The 15,427-nt window shown below is 38.3% G+C and overlaps 1 protein-coding gene across 3 annotated transcripts in view; it reads left to right on the forward strand.

Annotated features, from left to right (window-relative positions):
• Positions 1-182: 182 nt before the first annotated feature.
• The window catches only part of EPC1 (enhancer of polycomb homolog 1 (Drosophila)), a 72,820-nt gene continuing 57,575 nt past the window's right edge, over positions 183-15,427 (forward strand). For 2 of the 3 annotated variants that reach the window (XM_014944998.1, XM_014944997.1), the window contains exon 1: positions 184-333. The gene's annotated coding sequence lies outside the window, so the exon portion shown is untranslated. Of the gene's footprint in view, positions 334-15,427 lie in introns of all 3 variants that reach the window. The other variant, XM_014944996.1, reaches the window with a different exon arrangement.

The raw sequence follows: 15,427 nt of genomic DNA on the forward strand, positions 1-15,427 counted from the left end.
GGGAGACATTTTGTAATTTTTGGCATTTTCTAGGCGCTTTTTCTTTTTTTCTTTTTTTTTTTTCTTTTTTTTTTTTTTTCCACCGGGGGGGGGTTTTTTTTTGTTTTGACCTGGTTTGGCTGGGGGAAACCCAAAACAAACCAAGAAAAAAAAAAAAAAAAAAGGAGAAAAAAAAACCGAGAGAAAAAAAAGAAAAGTCTCACTTCTTGCATTTGCGAAATATTTTAAGGATGTTCGGGGAGCCCTTTGCAGCATGGAGGTGGCTGGTTGTAGGAGAGCGAGTATGCAGTCCATATTGTTACAGCCGTTTTGCAAGGACTGCCTTCTCCGGAGGTAAGTTTGTGGTTTTAACCAAAAATATTCGTTGCTGCGTTTTTTGGCATGTATTAGTGCTGTGGAGGGGTTTCGTTGTGTTGATGAACAAAACGTAGCCTTGTATTTTTCTTAGCTTTGATCTCATGTGTATCCCACCCAGCGATGTCTCCTTAAAATCGACAATTACTGAAGTCAGTTTTGTTTCCTCTTTAAAATTTTATATACGCGAAGCTTAACAGCAATTTAAGTTCAATTTAAGAGTGCAAGAAGTCAGATATTTTCGAGATGGACTTGGTTTTGTGGGTTGGTTGTTTTTTTTTTTTTGATTCTGGCTTTTTGTTTGGGGGGTTTTCTTTATCGAGTAATAAACGGATCCAGGACCAAATATGTGACTATCTTTATGAATATAATGCAGCTCTAATATATAAAGGAGCATATAATGTTGCTGCCTATATAGTCTGGCCGTGGCTAAAAGAGTTTACAATGCCATTTGTGATGGCTCTTGATGGATTACTTTGGTCTAAAGTACTGGTGAAAACTGCCCTTGGTATGGTGAAGGTGGAGATTGACATAAAAGGGTTTATATTAAGTTACGTGTCTTATTAACTGTGACCTTTTTATTTGCAAATTAGCGCTCTTGTGGCAATTAGCTTAAAACATTAGTTATATAAAGGTTCTTATTTCCCCACACTTCATTTAGATGTCTTGGTTTGGTGTTTTTTGGACTGGTCTGTGCTGGTGGCGCTGTGGGGCTCCGGAACGAGCCGTGTCCCCGGCTCTAACGGGGGAGGGGGCCGGGGAGGGGGGCAGAGAAAGGTGGGGCACGGTTTGATCTATTGTATCTTTTCCTTTTCTCCCTATCAACAGTAACGGCACATCAGTTAGAAAGAGGATTAAATTGTAGCCCTGAAAAATTGTAGTGTTGCATGAACTATGGCCCGGAACAGGCATGACCTCACCCTTTTGCTGGTTTGTGTAAATGAAGCAGATTTTTTAATTATTTTTTTTTTCCCCCAATCCTGTACCTAGAGACCAGTTTTTTTCAGTAATGAGATTTTTTTCGGCCCCACCCCCAAAATGATTTCACAGCGGCTGCAGATGAAAGGTTTTTAAAATGATTTTTACATACAATATGGAAGGCTTTGGTACACATTTATTGTGCAACTCCTCCATTGTTTGCCTGTTGGGAAGTTAAAGGTTATATTCAGCGCTGGGGATTACACCCTAAGGTCCCTCTCTCCTGTGCTCGCATATGCAGATTTCTTGTTGAGGTCTGGAGGAGTTTAGGTTGTGTGTGTGTGTGTGAAGGTGGGATTGTAAAGAAGGGAAAACCTAACGTAATCCTTCAGGCTGTAACAGGATTCACCTGAGGTGGGTGGGTTTTTTCTTTCCTGTTGCTAACTGGAGCATGCCTTTTACATGTATTTATAAAGAGATAGATATTAACGTGTCTTGTTTTTCTTTCGTTACAACCTGCAGATCACCTCGGTTCTAAGGGCAGATGTTTTAGGAGGCTTTCTGCTAACATCCATATTAGGTGTTTAAAGAAAACAGAAGTGATTAATGTTCTAAGAAGGTGGGTGGGAAGACATAGAGGAGCCTATGATCTGAGCATGTATTACAAAACTCAACAGGTTCAGGAATAAATTCAACAGTAAATTTAACACATTTTTAAGGAATCAATGTACCGATTATTTTGGAGTGATATGAAGCTGGCCATTTTAGAGACTTTTACATCTATTTTACATTTCAATGTCCTCATTATTTTCAAGGAATAAATTTGACAAATACTGGACTGCTTGAAACAGTCTCTTAAACATTTTAATCTTCAAAAATGCATTTAGACTTTGTTTTTAAAGGAAGTTTGCTCATTAAGTTACTTAGTTTTATGGAAAATGATACACAATTTCCAGTAGATTTCTATAACAGTGTCTTTTTTGTTTGTTTGCCTTTTGTTAAAGGAAGGTAAAACTTACTTCCATCTTGGGTAAATATATCTTGTAAACTTCATCCAGTAAGAGACATGGATACCCAGGAGAGCAGTCAGCTTTCACCATCTCTCCTCTGTCAAACAAGGTCTGCTTTTATGAAGCCTTGGCTGGAGCAGAGAGTCCCATTGGCCTCTGGCAGTGCAATGTGACCGTTACACCCAGTGTCCTGCTACAGCTCTTAGGTCTTGAGGACAAGAATCAAGATATGGGGCCTCTGGGAAAGTGTGGATTTTGGACATCTTTCATCTCTGAGACCTGATCACTAGGTCACAAGGTTGGCATTTTGGTTTATGCCAATGGAAGTAGAGCCAATTCTTGACAAATCTATCACAATAATTATAAATCTTAGGGAAGCACTGGGTTATTTACATCCGAGTAATTCCAAGAGAACTTTCATTTTCTTCTTTACATCATGTAGACCAATGTTCAGTTTGCTCATCCATGGACAACAGTGCTGAGCAAATGATAAATTACTGAAGGTAATTTCATGGTTCTGCTCTTCTTGCCATCCTGGACTATGAAAGTGGTGATTTTTTTGTGACTGCAGGCTGTGTACGCAGGCCATAATGACCTGATTGCTAGTGGTCTTGCTGCTCAGAGGCAGCTTCTAGCTCAGTGGAGTCAGCAAGAACATGAATGCTGAATAGAAACTTGCTTCACAGTTGCTCTTCTTTCTCCCGTTCAGTTGGGGCCACTCTTTGATATTGGTTATGGTTTTGCAACTTTTATGCCACGTCTGACAAAAGTGTCTGTTCTCGCTCATTCCAAGAAGTCATAAGGTGAAGGAAGTGCTCATGTTTTGCAATTCAACAGTTTCCTTGCTTCTCTCCTGCTTCCTTTCTGAGCCATTGTTGAATAAGAAAGTTCCCAGCAGATGTGTTGCCAATAAGGAATAAGAATTGATTAAGATTTAGCATCATCGCAAAGCTAAATAGCAACTAATTTACCTCCTGCATCTTCTGCAGAAATGCCTGGAAGAGTCATTACTGAGTGGTGGCTCTGTCTTGATTGTGTTTTCACCACCCTGCTCCTTCTGAAATGCCTGTGGAATACCAGGACCTAAACCATAAGAGATAATTTTTTCTGTTTTTTTTTCTTTAGGGGGTTTCATAATTTTGTCCCCTATATATCCTTCCCTTTCTAAGGTGGCAAAACTAGTATATTCTTCTAGTACAGTTTCCCTTTTACCTAGAAGCTCTATATTGACTCCATACACTTTTCAAAAGTATTTGTCTCTCCTGGCTTAAAACTATTTGAACTATAGCATCCTACTATAAGCCAAATAATCTTTTCCAAGATCTTAACTCATCCTGACTGACCAAAATGTTCTGCGTGCCTTTATGACATTTCTCCAACCAATATTACTAGCATTATATACTCAACTAAGAGGCTCAGGGTAAAGATGGGTGTCTGTCTAAAACTGTCACAGAAGTGCGGATGTGTAGATCACAGGCAGATTTAACCAGCTTCCAAAGTTAGGCAATAAGAATGTGAAGACAGTTCCCCAGATGTGTGCTAGTGGTATAAAAGAACATCGTTTGGGACTCGGTTCAAACAAAAGCCGTAACTCCTGTTTCATTCACTCGTATATCACTGTGTTCTCTATTTTCCTACAGGTGATAACATGCCTTGGCAGCTGGGACTCCTGGTTGTTCCCTTTTGAGGGTTCTAAACTATTCATTGTTTCCTTGATTCAACACTCAACAAGGTTTCAGGAAATGGGGGGGAAGGTACCTTTAGGCTCTGAACCTTGTGACATAGCCTTGTTTCTCACCTTCCTTATTTCATAGCTTTGCTATCTGTAGTGCTCCACATCATATATGTCAGCATCAAGTTATAGCAATTTTTTAAAACTTGATTCAAGGGTCACCTGTTTCCCAGCTGTGAACAAAGGAAGATGTATTTCTTGCTTCAGACTCTCATTTTCTAGAAAGTTAGGTGCCTCCACACCTCTTCCAGACTGGTATTTGCACAGTTATGAAAGAATCTGTTCTACCTCCTGTATGCCAGAAGAAACCGTTCTGGTTAGCGCATCCTTCCACCTTTTAGCATTCTTCATATTTTTTTCCTCTTTTATCAGGTCATTCAAGAAGATAATTCCCATTGTAGTGAAGTGATCCAAGTCCTTGAGACAATCCTAAATTTTAAATGATTTAGAAAATACACGGTGGGGTGGCGGGGGGGGAGGTGAATATCAGTGCTTTGGAACAGAATTTCCAGCTTGCTGTTGTGAGCAACAAAGTATGCCTTGGACATGTGTTATCACATACCAGTGGCTTCGGGGCCCATGAGCTTCTTTATATTCTTAGCTAAGTCATGTTTCCAGGATATCATGTTACCACTGGGCTGCCCTTTGGCCCCAGGAGAAAGATAACACCAACACTACAAATTTCCTTAATAGGATGTTTTGCTTATAAATTCCCTACTGATAATAGCTAAAGCCTAAAATTGGTGGTCAGGATTTGACCCTTAAAGGAGGTATTGCAGTGCTTAAAAAATGAGTATATTTGCTAAAAAATTGTTCTTTCTCCTTATCTCCCTCTATAAACACCAGAGAGAGATGGGAACTGCCAAATGATGTGAGTACTTGCCTTTACCAGCTGTGCAGGGAGTTGAGATGCTGTGATGGAGGTCCCAGTCGGTAAATTGAAAGTTGCTGAGAGGCATAAACCACCCTAAAATAGAAAACAAAGTTATGGATGTCAGTGGCTGTTGGTTTGAGCACCAGTAAAAGCAAGAGTTCTAAAAGCTAGGCTTTCTCCAGTCTGTGGGAATGCAAATCTGGAGCAAATGGTTTCAAATGGTGGGACGCTAACTCTCCATCTTCTGTTGTTGAAGACAACTGGGACCACTTTGGAGTGAAAAATATTAGGGAAAGGAAAAAAGAGTTAGCTTTTACAATGAGCTGAGCACTGGGATTCCCAGAGCAAGAGGGAAAGAGGTGGGCTGGATGTCATCCCTGATCCCAGGGCTCCTTCATGGATTTTACTCAATAATGTTTAAATGCAAAATGTAGGAAGCCCTGGGAACAGGAAGCAGAACCAAAGACTTGTTTCTCTCAGAGCAGTCCTGTCAGGTTCCATTTTGGATTTTTTCTGTGACCTGTGCTTACAGGTGTATGGTTAGATATCTAGGTAATGAGCCTGTAAGGTGGTGTTAACTCATGCTTCAATGGATTAACAGTAAACTCTGCTTCCAAGTGAATTGGAATCACTATATTGTAAACACTTAATGTAGAAATTTCTTCACCTGACTTTAGAATGGTGGTGTTAAATCTGTAATCCTAGTCACTGAAAAGAAACAGGTCAAGTAAATCACATCTTTAGAAAAAAACAAACAACAAAAAGATACCAACAAGAAAAAGACCAACTGAAATTTTGGATGTCTGCTGTGATACGACCCGTATTTTAAACTTCACTAACTATCCTGATCAGATCTTCACCTGCCAAGTATGACTAGCTCAGATGCTAGTCGGATCCTTAGTCGGATAAATCCCATGCCCCAATGTTTGCTTATTCTGACTTGTGCATGATTTAGGTAGTGAAAAGATAGCTTTTAAAGCTCTGAAAGGGAGAGAAGGTTAAGAAACTTGCTAAATGGAAGCAAGACCTCCCTGACCTCACAGGTGTGTGCATCTTGAATATTCATTAGCACAAATAAGAGAGAATTTTCCGTGTTTGTCCAAACAGGCTTAAATCCCCAGGTGACTCAGATCTGGGCCTTTCAGCACTATAGGGATCCCTTAGCTCCTTTATCTGTTTACTAAAAATCTTGGTGCTGCCATAACCCGATGACTAAAAGTATAATTTCTTCAAAGGGTCTTGTTACCTGACAGCTTTTCATCTGTAATGCCAGGCATAGACAGGGCATGTTACCTGCAGGAATTGGTTCAGAGAGGTTTTTCTTAAGAAAATTTAATTTCAAATGTTATAAAACAGAGAAGTTATGTTATTTGTGATGGTCTTAAAGGTATCCATACAAGACAGAGTATCTTGATGCTTTTAGATAATGTGATTCTTTATTCACAATTCAAGAAAAGTTCCACAACAAGCATTTCTTAAGGACAAGCCATGCCGGATAACAGCGGGGAAAAATCTCACGCCTGATGACTCCACATACACACATCCTGTTTGGCCCGTATCCATTTGTAATCGTGCAACGAATGAAGATTCTGTAAGAAAGTATTATAATTTCTTTTGTCATCTCTGAACCAATTTCCAAGCTAAAAATTGGGTATGGCAGGAATCTGTGGTACTTGGAAGTTCTAGTCAAGCAGACTTTAAGATGAGCTACTTCAATGTGAGAAACTGTTTTCCTTCTTATCTTCTATGTTCTCCACGATTTTCTATTTTCTTTTTAATTAAGTCATGTCCTTTTCTGCTATCACCCTTCTTGAGTTGTTTACAAATCAGATGAAGTTCAGCAGGCTTGTCACTTGTGACCAGCAGCTGCCTTGCGCACAGGCCCCTGTGTTAATGACAGTGGTCTTTCTTCTCTTGGACAGGTCAAGAATGCCAGACAACAGTAAAACGAACACTTTCTTTAGTAAGATAATAAGAATGGAGGGTCTGTATCAGAGGGGGGTGAGGGGGTGAAAGCCTTAACTGCTTGTACTCTAAGTGATTTGAGAAAACTGCTTTCTACTTGGTAGTGTTTCTTAGGGTGCCCTTACAGAAGACTTAGGGATTTCACCGGGCAGGGGGAGGAGAAAATGCCAATGATATCACATCAGCTTGGGTTTTCTGAGCTCACCTACGTTAGATACGTAGAGAAAATGATCTAATCTGATTTCTCTATCTTTCTTCTCCAGGTAAATTCGTATTTCCATCTAAACCAAAATATTTTCCCTCTCAACATCTGCCCAACTCTCACAAGCTTTTTGCATTCTCTACATGTTGAAAGGCCTCTGAATATGTATTTTCTTCAGGTTTTCAGAGTTTTCAATTTTTATGCCTCTGCTACCATTAAAAAAAAAATCAAAACACTCAGATCAGTTTTGTATTCAGATCTAGCCTCCTCTGCTGGATAGATATATTCAAACTTAGTTCATTAGCTTTCTTCACAAAAAAACCCCAGCGCTATTAATTAGAGATTTCTGAAGTGTGTATCTAAGTGTTTGGTTATAAATATAATCATGAGTAATTGTATCCCAGAGTACAAATAATATCTCTACAACATTCTATCTTATGCTTTATTTAGAAGTATAAATCGAATTAGTGTGTAGGTAAAGGAATACACATCTGAAGTTGAAATATTTTGTGTGTGTGTGTTCTTGCAAAACAACATCAGACTTTTGAAATCCAAAAGCTGAATAAGTTGTTGTTTTTTCCTTTTATCTTAAGTTTTTTCTTTTTATCTCAAGTAAAGGTGGTATAGACTGTATTAGATACTTAACAACACAATCCTATTGATTTGGTCTGGAGGCACATAGGTAGATCCCACTGTCATCAAAAAAAGAAAAAAAGCTTTCCCACCCAGCCCAATCTAAACATATGGATTAGGAAACGCCTTTTTGTGCCAAAATGAAAGTATACTTCCCTGCACCAAAAGACTTCTGAAGCCTAGCTAATTCCTATCTAGGTATAAATCAATATTTTCCTGAATTGCCTGAGGCAAGCAGTTACACTACTTTCATTCTGATCCAGGAACTGCAATTTAAAGCATTTGGTGTTATAGGGTAGATATCGGACTAGAACTCCATATTATTTAACATCAGCAATATAATTCTGAAGTTCTGCACATACTTGGTCATACTATCCAGAAGCTCCGAAGCACTTGAAACAATTTTCACAGATTGACTTGTAAGATAGAGATCCTACCTTAGGAGTGTAAGGTGTTAAAGCAGATTATTTATTTTAGAAGAAAAATTAAAGAAGTTAGAAGAGAATATGAGCTTTCCTGGATTGAATTTACTGTATATTTGCACAAACATACAGCCATGCAATTAACAGGGTAGTAGTAAATTTTCTAAAGTTATGCACTTGTCCCTGGTGCACTCCTTTGTCCCGGGTTAGCGGGTGAACACAGGCAGACTAAGGTTTATGTCATGGTGTGGGGCGTGTGTTTGTGGTGGGGATTTTTTGGTTGGTTGGTTTTATCTTAATGGTCAGCTGAAGGGTTCAGGACAGCGTCCATCACTGTGCCTACCATCAAACCTATATACAACCATATTTTCTCTAATTCTGTTCTACAGTTTTAGCCTTTCACCTTATCCTATGTAGAATATCAATCTATACTTAGCTCTTTGACTAAAGAATTAACAGTTCTATTGGCAAGAGAAGGTGGGACTTCTTTATTTGGTTTGGAGTTTTGGGATTTTTTTAATATATATATTTCTTTGCTTTTTTTGTTTTAAGGTGGTTTTTCTTTTGCTTTGTTTTTTTTTCTGCAAGCCCAATCCCCAAGCTATTGGTCATTTCAGCCTATAAATCACTTATCTTTCAACCCTTACAATTCTTAGGATTACTATTCTGAATCCAGTAAAACTTACACAGGGAAAGATATCGTTCAGTACAGCAGAATCTCAGCATAATTTTTGTCTTTTTACCACTGCTATATCTAACAGAATAACTGCTTCCACTATTATGTGTTTTCCCTAAGCACATAAAAACTTAGGTCTGCTGAAGAAGCCATATAAAGGAAACTAATTCTTTTCTACAGTACTAAAGCCTCCCACAGGCCCTTTGTGCTTTCAGATATATTTTAGGCAAGAGAATGATAAAATGGGCTCTATCTGTACAGGTGATGGTGGGGAAAAATGTTGAGTCTGTAAAATAATAATCCTAAGTCATTAGTTCCTCTCACAGTCTTCCTGCTCCTATGGGGGCAACTGTCTCCACCATCTTTAGGAGCTTAGCTATAGTCGCAAAAGTAGAAATGCGGTAATGGCTTTCTCTGCTCCTCTGTTAGCTTTGTTTCTTCTCAGTAAGAGAATTGCTGGCTAGTGGTTTTTCCTCCTCTTTTGGATATTACTCAGTGGCATAACACCTCTCAGGTTCAGACAGTCTCCCTGAGGATGCTGGACTCTACTTTTGAGTATGTATGGCTGACAACATGTTCCCCAAAGAAGATTACACCATTAAATTGGCATCTAACTCCTTTCACTTTCCACATGTGGAAAAATACTCCCTGTTATATATGTACTTGAAACTATAAAACCCCACCCGTACACAGTGATACGTAATCAGTCTGTAAGAAAATAAGACATGCTTCATTTATAGATTAGTTCAGACACTAGTCTTGTAGGCAAAGGTTTTCAAATATAGCATGTGACAGTATTACTGTTTTGAGTGCATATTAAATTGCATATACAGTTTTATCACTTTCAAATCCTTTTTGCATGTCTTATGGCTTCCAGACTACTGTGTTCTGTAGCCTCCACAAACTGGATCATGTGAAGGAAGAGGGCAATGGCAATAAGCTGTAGCTACTAAGGGAACCTAACTTCTAACACGGATCTTTTCAAGCGGCTTTTCTTGGATTTATCTAGTTGGGGTTTTTTTGGTGGTGGTTTTTCTGAGTTGCTAAAGTATTCGATCAGATTCCCATTTGGTACTCAGCTTCAGGAGCAACTGTGCTGATACACATGAAGGGGCAGTGCAGCTACAGGGGAGAAAGAATGAATGGCAGAGCGGAAAGTGGGACCACAGTATCTTAAACCAATACTGTAAACAAAGGCAACACATTATTTTTATTCATTACAAAGTGATAGTCTCAGGCGGAGAGCCTGAGAAATGACACAACCATTGTTCATTTTAGCCTATCTTGTTTTTGTTAGCATTACCTAATGCTAAATAATATTGCCTTGTTATTTCCTGCATAGAGTTTTTAAACGTGAAACCCATTGATCACATAGCAATTCCTTACCCAGTTGTAGGTTGTAAGTATGGCTGCTTGCAGCAAAGTGTTAAAATTTCAGATCTTTTTGCAAGAAAGACAACTGTGTTTCTGTTCTGAGTGTTTGGGACACAGCTAGTTTTGTATGCTGCTTTACTGGTCATTTCTAGGAACATACCACTCACTAGAACAGCAGTCATTGGTTTTATAGTGCAAAAAATCCCACGCTTGCGTTAACACTTCTGAGCGGCGTCTTTTACCAATTTTACTGCGTCTTTAAATTATCTCCAAATTTAATTTTCTTTTTAAGCAGCTTTGGAATCTAAAATATCATGTTTACTTACTAGCTGTTGAACAGTAACAGAAATATGGGATTAAATGCAGTATTATCCCTTCCCGTCTCTGTTTGGTATTCTGCAGTGTAAATTGGAAGCGCCTACAAAAAATAAAAGGTAACTAAAAGATTTGGCCATGCAGTACATTCACCTACCAGTTCACTACAGAAACAAAAAATCATATATAACATAAATTACTTTCCTCTCATTGAGACAAGAATTGAGGAAGAGATTTGCTTGGTCACTGCTTCAAGTTATGATTTAGAAAGGTACAACGCTTGTTTGAAGTTCTACTGCATCTCAACCATGAACGCCCAAAATAATTAAGTGAATATATCACATCATTCTTTGAGATGCCAAAGCCATGAAACACTAAATTATCTTTCAAAAGAATGGCAGAAGTTATCACAAAGGCATTCTACACCAGTTTTGTAGTATGGTGTCTGAACTCTTTAAATATGTTTGACAGCTCCATTATCTGGTTTAAAACAGGCAGTTGACACAAGCAAATGAGATGAAATTCACTATGAAATACATCAGTTTGTTTATAGTTTAAATCTTTATGCTGTTAAGATAATTTCTGTGTGCATCTACTTACTACTGGAATGTGATATTTTATAAAATAATGAAGAACCTCCAGTGTCATATTTGCCTATATTTATATCATTTTAATCCAAATTCCAGGTAGCTCACTGGGATGATTTAAAATAATATGGATATTTGTGATATTATAAAACATAAACAAACAAACAAGATAGCTGAGAAACAAATTTGAACAGAAGCATCGCTAGCAAATGTAAAACAGGAATACACACAAAGAATTCATAATAGCTTACTACAGATCAAGAAAGCCACCTATATCTTTCCAAATACCCCTAAGAGTAAGTCTTTCTGGAAAGAAACCTGAGTATGGTAACTTCATACTGTGTCATTTCTTAATTCTTGGTTACAAAACTTTCCCATGTGAAAGTGGAAAAAAAATAGACCAGTAATACTTTATCAGTTCAGAGTAGTCAGCATTTATGGAGATAAAAGGCAAAAAACAGGTCAACAAAATAGCTATATAAATAAATCATGAGTTAGTGAGCTCTACAATTGTAGAAGCAGGGTGTAAAGTAGTCCCAGAGTGAGAAAAATGAAAAACTGCAAATATTTATGGATATGTAAGTTAGTATATAATTTAGTGTACTCATCATATTCCTCAGTTCATGAAAATATGGCATTATCTTCTGTATGTAAGAACAATTTTTCAGTTGTTGGCAAATGAGAAACATGTCTTATCTTTAACATGCTCTATTTTTAATTTTTGACTACTACAGTTTAAGTAGGTACAAGAAAAGAACAGCCAGAGAAAACGAATGTTTGTAAGGAGTCAAATGTACTTGATTTCTAATCCCAGTTTGACTCTGGATTTCAGTCTATCATTATTTTGGGAGGAGAAGGGAGAAAGCTTAAAAAACCCAAAAGCAAACAAAAACCCCTCTTCCAGTGAGTCTGGAGAGTGGAATGACATCAAATGTTCACTGTTAATACTATGTATTCCTGTGGATAATTATTTTCCCAAATAAACAGGCTTTCCTTAAAAGGAGCACAGTAGAAATCTCATATATGCAATACCATCCTTTGTATTGTACTTTATTCCAGCCTTTAGCTCCTTTATTTTATACTTGCCTTTTGATATATAATGTACTTAATTGGAGATAAACTCCTAATATATATATTAAAAAAAGAGTACAAGAAAATTAAAAAAAAAAAACAAACTAAAAAAAGTTTCACAACTGTATCCTAGAATTTTATGTCCTTAAAATACAGAAATGCTTGATTTCGGAAAGCACCAAAGCTGACACCCACTTTAACCTATATTCCCTTTATGCATAGCTATTTTGTGACCAGAACCAATGACTGCTGTTAGAATGGGAGACAGTATGAACCCATGTTCAGAAGAATACAACTCATGCTTAAAGAAACTACTGAAAGTCTTTCTTTGACTCCGAGAGGTTTTAAACCACAAAACTAACTAAATAATAACATTTAAAAAAAACTTGTCAAATGGTAAACTTGTAAAAACTTGTCAAATAGAACTTGCTAACCAAAATAGCAAGTTAAGTTTTTGGGATTCACAAACATGAGTTAGATGATATCACAAGAGACCCGTTTCTGTAGCTGCATGGATCAAGTTATTGGTTCTTAGCCCTTAAATCTAATCTGAATTAGATTCAGACATGTCTTAATCTGAGATCTTGATTTAAGATCTGTCTTAAATCTGAATTTAGTACCTTTGAATGTATATAGAAATGGTTATATTTACATAGCTGATGTACAAAGTTCTTTCATTTTAGTAAAGCTTGTTCTTTTAATTATTTTGAGATCATAAAAGATGGACCCTTAAAGAGATGCCTCCAATGTTAAAGAGCTAATTTCAGCAGTTTGTACAAAAAAAAGAACAGCACTTCAAATTGCCATATTCATTAGATTTCAGTTCATTAGATTTCAGTTTTTAAAAAGGACAAATAGCACTTTAGTACAACAAATGAGTTTACACCTACTGATTTTTTTACTGAGAGCTAGCAAAGAGTATTTTGGTCATTATGCAAAACATACCAATTTTACATTAACTACCCTCATAGTGCAGTTCTGTCTACAAATGTAACGTATTTTGGTTAATGCTACAAAACGGCAAAACTTAAAACATATCTGCATGTGATAACTGAAAGGAGGGTAAAATAGAAACATCAGTCTGTTTATGTTCTATACTTTTTCCTGTTATCACCTTTACAGACCAGTAATTAGGGCTGATGTTGTATTGTTTTTAAATACCACACTTTTCGTCTTACTAGCATATTAATTTAGGTTATTTTGAGGACAAATCAACTTCTGCTACAAAATAGTTAAATGCAATCTATTTTATTGGCAAAACACTGAAAGCTGATGAGTCTTAAGAGTTTCAGGCCAAAACTTTCTTAATGCATACTGTCCTGTTTGTATCCAAATGTTATTGTCCATTCTGCTTGCTCTGCACTTTTCTCAAGCCTGTGGTAGGGTTAGAAATGCAAAGGTCAATTAAGGATAAGTTTAAACTTGAATATTCTTTCTTTACAGTTCAGGATATTTTCTACACTCCACTTTTCATTATGTATTGTTTCTCTTTCATCAGTGGAAGTGGAGAGTTATATTTAATGGCCTTATTTTTTGCTTAGCTGCCAGGTATTTCATTTTCATTTAGTGTTTTAGGTCAAAGCCAATCTATGATAGCAGGGTTTTTTTGTTTGGTTTTCTTTTTTTTTTTTTCCTCATCACCTTATCTGTCTGACAATTGCATAAACTATATTATTCAGTATTTGTGGAAAACTCTGTAGAATTTTTATGTGCAATTTATTTTAGGATTACTGTAGGATTACTTATTCTAGCTAGTGTGTGCTTTGAGCATTAAAATCAGCACAAAAAGCAACACACGATTTTAACATTTAGTTTTGATGTAACTACTGAAATACAAATGAATGCAATGATATTCCTTAGTGCCACTCTCCTTTAAAAGAAAAAAAAAAAAAGTTTTATTCTCCCTAGCAGCTGCCTTCCACTGCATTACCCATTTGTAATACAGATAGAATTTCCTGTCCCAGAGAGGTTGTGAAGCTAAATAGCTTGCAGGTGAAACAGTTTGGGAGACCTATGGAGAAGTCAGACATGCAAATAGTTGGCTTGAAACTGCTGTTAACAACTGTATCTAGCAATATTTCATCCAGTGGCTAGGAGCTGTTTAAGATGAAGGATGGTGGTATTATTATTATTAAAGAAGTGATGCGATTAAAAAAAAAAGGCTTTTGCTTCTATTGTAGATATATCAGTATTTAAAAACTACTAAGGCTTTTCTAATGCTTTTGTTACGTTTGTGTCCTATTTGTGAAAGTTCTATTTCCCAGGAGTAATAGGTGATACCGATTCTCATATGACAGCACAAAACAACAATATTTTGCTTTAAAAGTAGAGGGATACTTACAAACAGAACACAGTTTTCTCCTACTTTTAATGAAAATAAGCTTAACTTCAAGAAGGGGGGATTTATTTATGTTTTAACTATAGAACTACATTATGACCTGATGCAAGAACATGACATATATAAGCGCCCGAACTGTTTCTTAGCTGGACAGAGCTAGCAATGGCCCGGGACAAAGGGGGTTTGACATTTTTATGGCTGGGCTGTGAGGACCCGGGGCAGCGTGTGGAGACATTAGCTGAGACAGGCTAGACTCCGAATTTTCCGTCGCTTGCTAGTAGCAGAATACTGCATCATTTAAATCAAATCATTGAGGCGTAAAAGAGCTTACCTAGTAAGACATGCTCGAATTAGTTCTAACCTTCTCCTGTGGTGAGCTCGCTTGAACGGGTAACTGGTAACTTATATCCAAGCAAGGGTTAAACCGGTTTCACGTGTGTGCACTTCGCTACTTCAGGGCCCGAGTTTCTGAAAGCCCAGAGAAACGGGCTGGAAATGTTGTTGTGGATGTTCTTACAGTTCCTCACGCTTTCAGGGAGGTGCCCGCGTTTCTTCTTCATTTAGCAAGAACGCGAGGGCGGTTCGGCGGCGCAGGGCGGGACGCAGCCCGGCGGGCAGGTGCTGCTGAGGGGCCGGGGGTGCTCGGACCGAGCCCTGAGGCGAGGAGCGCTCACCCCTCCCCGGGCGGACACTCGGCCGCCCCGCAGCCGGGCCGCTCCGGGCGCCGCCGCCCTCGGGGGGAACCGGGCGGCCGGCTTGGAGTAAGTTCAGCGCTGAGGGGCGACCTCCGAGTGGCCGGAAAGCTCAGGGCCGGCGCTCTCCCGGCGGCGGTTCCCCTCAGCTAGCAGGCTGTCAGGGACCGGCGCTGCTCCCTTTACCTCAGGGAGGGTGGTGGTGGGACAGGGGGCCGGCCGAGCCGCCTTCCCCCCGCGGAGCGCGCCTTCCCCGGCACAGCT

Source organism: Calidris pugnax, unplaced genomic scaffold, assembly GCF_001431845.1.
Source record: "Calidris pugnax isolate Ruff unplaced genomic scaffold, ASM143184v1 scaffold54, whole genome shotgun sequence".
NCBI classification, from domain to species: Eukaryota; Metazoa; Chordata; class Aves; order Charadriiformes; family Scolopacidae; genus Calidris; species Calidris pugnax.